Genomic DNA, 7238 nt, shown 5'->3' with positions numbered 1-7238 from the left:
CTGACTGAAATCAGTTGAATCACACTTTTCCTGCACAATGAAGGAATAGGTGCAGGCTAGGAAAGCAGCTAGAGAAGGCAGGCTGATTGTATCTATGACAAAGCTTTGTGGAAAATGGTATCGAGGATTACTTACTGGTATTCCACTTGCACTGGAAGCATGATGCTGAACTGTTGATTGGTGATTCTGAACTATTGCTTTGATCATTATATTCTCCAAGAGGAAAAAATGAAACAATTGATATCAAAGGACTACTAACACATTTTGACTTGTCATTAAGCATCTTCAATCATCAAAATCAACAGAAGACAATAGACAGGCTTACTTTTTTAGATGAAAACAAATGTCTTTAAAAAAAACACGGAATTGGAAGATGGCGGAGGAGAAGATAGAAGCTAAACAAGCTCTAAAATAGAAAGCAGTTTTAGAGTTGCAGTGAATAGTCCTAAGCCAGAGAATCACATCAAGAATGCCTTCATAGGACAGAGAGTTAGGCCAGAGAGGGAAAATCCAGGCAAGGAGAAAGCTCTGAGCACTTGCCAGCAGCCGCTGCCTCAGAAGCAAAAGTGGCAGCGGTGGCCTCAGTCGCCATACCTAAATCACAGAGAGTCCGGGAAGAAGGAGCCAGACAGGGCAGGTGAGCGGATTCTACACAACACCAGCAAGAACCGACAAGGAACAGTCATCTTCATCCTGCAGTTTGCAGACCAGAGACAACGCAGGAACCAAGACTCAGCGTGAGTAGAAGCCTGACATCCTCACTCTCCAACTCAGGCCTTGGAAGAAATCTAGAGTCATTTAGCATGTCACAAGAAACTAACTGACCTGGCAGACTCAGCTCCACCCAGCTAGGGCACCAGCCCCAGGAGTGGCTTTCTTCACTGGGTAATCAGAGCCATAGGCTGCTCCTCCCTTTAGCAGCCTTGATAATCAATTGAAATTCAGTAAACAGAAACTCTGAGAATGGCTCCAGCCTGAGTGCTGTGAGTTTCTCACAAACCAGCCCCCGGGAAAAGCTACTGTTTGCTAAAAGGCCTCAACTCTACCCAGAACCTAGCCTCATCACAACATCTCCAAACATGAAGAAAAAGTCATATCCCTCTTTTGTGATACTCAAAGGAGATCTGCCTAACATTGAACTAACCTGGGAAGAGGATCACAAAACCCTGGGTAAGGCAGTGCATATTTCTGCCTGTTCAAATTGACTTAATAAACTAACCAAAGAAGTGAAGGATCTCTATGATGAAAACTTTAAAAACTTTAAAAAGTTAATCAAAACAGAACTTAGAAAATGGCAAAAACTCCCATGCTCCGGGATTGGAAACATTAGCATGGTGAAAATGGCAATACTTTCCAAGGCTATCTACAAATTCAATGTGATACCTATCAAAATTCCAACCTCGTTCTTGAAGGAAATAGGAGTGGCAGTCCAAAAATTCATATGGAACAGTAAAAGACCCCGAATAGCAAAAACGCTCTTCAAAGGAAAGAACACTGCTGAAGGAATATCAATACCAAATTTCAAACTCTACTATAAAGCCATAGTAATCAAAACAGCTTGGTACTTGAACAAGAACAGACCTCAGGACCAATGGAATAGAATTGAAAACCCAGAAATGAACCTACAGTCCTATAGCGAACTAATATTTCAAAAGACAACTAAAAAATTAGAATGGAAGAAAGACAGCCTCTTCAATAAATGGTGCTGGAAAAATTGGTTAACTACTTGTAGAAAACTAAAGCTAGAGCCTTATCTACCACCCTGCACCAGAATCAACTCCAAATGGATCAAAGACCTTGGAGTCAAAGCAGACACTCTGAAAACATTACAGGATGGAATAGGGGAAACCCTAGATCTCTTTGGCGCAGGCCTACATTTTCTTAATAGAGACCCAGAAACACAAGAAATCAAAGAAAGATTGAACAAATGGGATTGCATGAAGTTGCAGAGCTTCTGCATGGCAAAGGACATAGCCAGCAAGATCTATAGAAAGCCAACGGATTGGGAGAAGATCTTCACAAGCTATACAACGGACAAGGATCTCATATCTAAAATACACTTGGAACCCAAAAAATTAAATCCCCCAAGAGCAAATCCTCAAAGAAACAAATGTCCAATAAATAAGTGGGCTAAAGACTTAAAGAGAAACTTCTCTGAAGAAGAAAGATGGATAGCCAATAGACACATGAAGAAATGCTCAACCTCCCTAGCCATAAAAGAAATGCAAATCAAAACAACATTGAGATACCACCTCACCCGAGTTAGAATGGCAAAAATCAAGAACTCTAACAACAACAGATGCTGGAGGGGGTGTGGACAGGAGGGAACCTTATTTCATTGATTGTGGGAGTGTAAACTTGTTCAACCACTTTGGAAATAGTATGGAGGTTCCTCAAAAGACTCCACATAGATCTCCCCTATGACACCCAGCAATCCCACTTTTGGGCATTTACCCAAATGTTTACAAACAAGACCACACTAAAGCTACCAGCACAACTATGTTTATTGCAGCATTATTTACCATAGCTAAGTTATTGAACCAACCCAGATGCCCCTTACTATATGATTGGATCAAGAAAATGTGATATATATACACGATGGAATTCTATGCCTCCATCAGAAGAATGACATTGCCCCATTTTTTAGGAAATGGAAAGACTTGGAAATAATTATATTAAGTGAAGTAATCCAAGCCCAAAGAAACATAGGTCCCATGGTTTCCCTTATTTGCAATATCTAGTATATGTATGATTCAAGCAGAAAAGCTCAGATTAGGTGAAGTTAGGAAAATGAACCCTAAGCTATGTATTTAAATGTTTATTTTTCTTTCATGCATTTGTTTTTAACATATTTATAAGATTATTTCTTTGTTGCTTTGTATGTCCCTCCCCATAGTATAACCCCTGCTTTCACTGTATTTGATGTCAGCATCATTTGTGGAGGGAGAGGGGAAAAACAAGTCATTTAAATAAGGATACAAGTGGACCCGTTGCCACAATGAGAAGTACATGTTGTCAGTTGAAAATGAACTTTACAACTTTAGTTGGGGGGGGGGGGAAGGATTGGGTAGGGAGACTAGGGGAGGCTGCGAAGGGATGGGAAATGTAAACAAAGGATGAGGCTACAATGCTTGATAAGAAATGTAATCACTATCTTCCCATGTAATTGTAAACCCTCTGTACAGTATTTTCACAATAAAAAAAAACGAAAAACAAGGTATTTAAGTAGTCATGCAAAGGACTTCTATTTTACTACTGCATTATACATTTTTTTCTAATGTTGAGAACCAATAAATAATGGATGTATTAGAAAGCTCTTAAAGCTCATATATTGAATAGTAAGTTCTCTTACACTATATCATTGTATTTCCCAAATCATTTACATAGAAGGCATTGTTTCCTATTTTCTCATTCCTAGAATAAGCTGCACATGAAGACACCACTGGTCCTCATTTTCAGTCTGTGCATTTGAATACAGAGGAACGTCTTTCCTCTGCTCTCTATCAATTCCCTCCTCTCCAGTTAGAATAATTTAAAATAGTAAAAATGAAAAAACAGAAAATAAATCATGGTGAAAAAACATGCAGGAAATTCACCAGATTTTTCTGACCAGTTCAACCAACGTGAACTATTCGGGAAATACATGGACACCTCATTCCCACTGGTACTCAAAGTCTCTTGTTAGGCAATTCTGATGACGACCATCAACTAGATGAAAACGTGAGGAATGGTATCAATTGCAAGAAAATAATGGAGAAGAATGCAAGCAAATTTCTTCTTTGGGCTTACTGCATTGCAGAGACTACTTTTCAAAAAGGCCACTCATATGAATACCAGGGATGAGGATAAGTATACCCCTCATCATTGGGGAGCCTAGAGTGGACATGTAGACATTGTCCATGAGTTGGTAACTGAAGGCAGATATTCATGCAATAACTGTGAATGGTTTGGCACCGCTGCATAGTACTTATATATGGATTAATACCTGAATGGATTCTTTCTTAATTCATCATGATGCAGATACCAATCTCCAAACTAAAGGCCTCTTGACCCCCTTGCATCTTGCTGCTGGGAATAGAAATAGCAAAGATATGCTGTATCTCCTTCTGTTGAACCATAATTTCAAACCGGGTCTGAAGAACAACTTGGAAGAAACTGCATTTGATTTTGCCAAAAGGATAAGTATGTATCACTACCTCTTTGAAGTTATGGAAGGCTGTACAAATTATTCTCCTACATAGTAATGGTTTGGTTAATTTCTTAAATTTCAAAAGTGCCATTCCATCTTTTGTGTCCCTACAAAATATTTTCATAATAAAAAGCAACAGCAATATCTTAATTTAAAAATTCATGGATTCCATGGTATTCTTCCATGTGAATTGCCTCACTTTGATGTCAAAATGTATTCAAGAGTTGTTTGTATGCATCTATAATGATTTCTGCAGAGTTAGGGTTTTTTTTTTAATTTTACCTTATCTGTTGAAATGAATAGTATAGAAACTAAAGTTATTCCTGGTGCTTGTCTGAAAAAAAGTATATCAAAGTTTGTATAAAGTCCATAATCTATTTCATTATCTTCTAGATATAATACTTTGAAGTCTACATTTTTATAATATATAGGTTCATTAATAAATGTCTCCTTTCAGATTACATTCCATATAGAAAAAGATAAGATTCCTTTTTTCCTAGGTCCTTATAGTATTTTATTTCTTTGGGATAAGATGACAATATTATCTAATTTCAAGTTTTGTAAAGGTTATGCTATGTAAGAGCCTTTGTAAAGTGAAGATTTAATACACTGATGTCAAACTAACCTTTAATTCTATGAATTACATGTATTGTTACACTTGTATTTTTGTAATCAACTTTTTAATAACTGCTTTTCATTTCTTGCATTTGAAGAATGAAAAATATGGAATAGTTCACGAATTTTTGTATCATCCTTCTGCAAGTGCCATGTTAATCTCTGTATTGTTGTCATTTGGTTAGGCCTGCTGCTGAAGCATGTAGTATCCTCTAAATTTAAGTAGTTAATGATGCAATCTTTATACAGGCATATATCTTTGGTTGCCTATTTGTAACAAGGAGCCCTTATTGTTCCTAAAATGCTATTGATCTTATTTCTCTAAATTTCTGTGTATAGTGGGAAAAACTTACATTGTTTGGTCGATTGCTCACATTTGCAATTTTTGTCAATGACTATTTTGTTGTTTTCATTTTAAATTTGATCATATTTTGAAGTCTTTATAGCTAAGTCCAAAGGTGATGCCTTTTCAAGTACTCACTAATCAACTGAGTTAGCTTTGTGGAGCTAATGGATTCAAAGGAAGTCTTGCTTAAGAGCTACTTCTAAACTTCTGCATCTTAAAAGTTCGCAAAGGAGTCTCACTGGCACAAATGTCTTCCTGACGCTTTACCCTTCTCCCATGTAGAAACAAACCAATCAGAATATCTTACCCTGACAGCATAGATTGTCTTACTGGAACAAAACTAATCTTAGTTACAAGGGTCCATAGAGCGATTAACAGTTCAGACCGAATTGTTCAGAATAGAAGGTATTTTATCAAAATATAATTGTGTATTATACCTATCATTTCAAAAGTAGCTAAAGCCAAGAAGTTGAAAAAAGTGTTCATATGCATGATTACCTAATATCCTGGTCTGTCTACCATCCAACCAGGCAGGAACTTACACTACTGACTTTCTATCACCAAATATTTCCATAAAACTTGGAGAAGTCCATAGGTTTCTCCTCGATATTAGGCTTAAATTATTAATATTTTAATCACAGTGTTTCCTCTTGCCTCCAGGCTTACAAATGGTAAAGTTTTAGGTCTAACTCTACCAAAAACTGAGGTAGAGATAATGGAATAATACTTTAAAACAGAGTTGCCATTGATACCCTAACCACAACAGAACAATGCATAACAATTTCCTATATTATAAGTACTTATATATTTTATATTTCTATGTGCTGATCTTAAATTTCTAGAATTGCTAGAATTAATTGATAATTTGACAAATAAATTGAAATTTATTCCCATAAACAAATTGGAATATAAATACTTAGGTTTAGAATATATATTAGAATATAAAAAGTATCAAAGCAATGTCTTCGTTATAAACTTGTGATACCTTCTAAGTGTTCTAGGTCTTCTGAATTCACATAGTAAAAAAAAAAAACAGTATTGTTTTCCTCTAATCTATAAGATATTTTACACTGCTGCTGTGTTTATTGTCTTAACTCGCTGGACCCAAAGTGTTTTTCTCCATATTTCTGAAGCATTCTTACTGATTTTACCCAAATTTTGCTGATATGATGTGTAAAAACTATTATTCTTCTGTAGCACCCACAGGTTTGAGGATACCAAGTCCCAGTTATCTGCATCATCATATAACAAGGGCAAGACTTCTGACCTTGGCCCATGCAACATGCTAACGGAAAGTAATTGAAGACCCATCTCAATTTCTAATTTCCTATAATATTTCAGGGCCCCAATTCCTTGTAGGAATTAGTAGTAAGCAATTGTGAAATGTAAGGCAACTTAAAATGAAAGATGAGATCACAAATATGAGAGAAAGTACTGTAGTTCAAACTTTCAATTTACAGATGACCAGCCCATATGAGTAAACAAATTCACAAATGTCACAAATTATTTTTATACCCCTCTCCTAATGATAAATGAAAGATTTCAGTCCAGCGTAAGTAGGCCAAAAATAATTACTGGAATGATAGATCCATAATTGTTCTACCAAGGCTAGGAAATCTTGACTTAGAAGTCAAATATAATTTAGAAAATCATTAATTGAGAAGATCCTTAGTGCTTCAAAACACTGGTACTTCAGGAAAACTTAGTTCTGTATTATAAAAATGTTGTCATTCTCAAACCAATGATAACCTACATTTAATCTTCTGAAAGTATATTCCTTTTCCAATAAACTTTTAAAAATCTTATTCACCAAAATAACACTTGACAAGTAGATAATAGTGACATTAAAAGTTTTTCAAGTGTAGGAATCAAGTTACAATAGAGATGATTTATTTACCCAGCATAAATGCCAAGTAAGTTCAACCATTCTTTAAAGTGTAGAAATAGTATCTCCCACCATTTGCGTTGCTCAGTAGATGCCTTCCAGAAATGTGTTAAATAGATCAGCCTTCCATGATTCAAACCCAAATATTAGCTAATAACGTAAATTTCTTCACATAAGAAGGTACATTTTAAAGTCACTAATAG

The 7238-nt window shown here is 35.9% G+C and overlaps 1 pseudogene; it reads right to left on the bottom strand.

The window, feature by feature from the left end:
- Window positions 1–4906: 4906 nt before the first annotated feature.
- On the bottom strand, window positions 4907–5006 carry LOC138837190 (U6 spliceosomal RNA; annotated as a pseudogene).
- Window positions 5007–7238: the final 2232 nt, after the last annotated feature.

Source organism: Dipodomys merriami, unplaced genomic scaffold (assembly GCF_024711535.1).
Source record: "Dipodomys merriami isolate MVZ:Mamm:240054 unplaced genomic scaffold, mDipMer1.0.p SCAF_2659, whole genome shotgun sequence".
Taxonomy (NCBI): domain Eukaryota; kingdom Metazoa; phylum Chordata; class Mammalia; order Rodentia; family Heteromyidae; genus Dipodomys; species Dipodomys merriami.
Note: the sequence above shows the minus strand (reverse complement) of the source record. Positions and strands in the feature narration are given on the sequence as shown.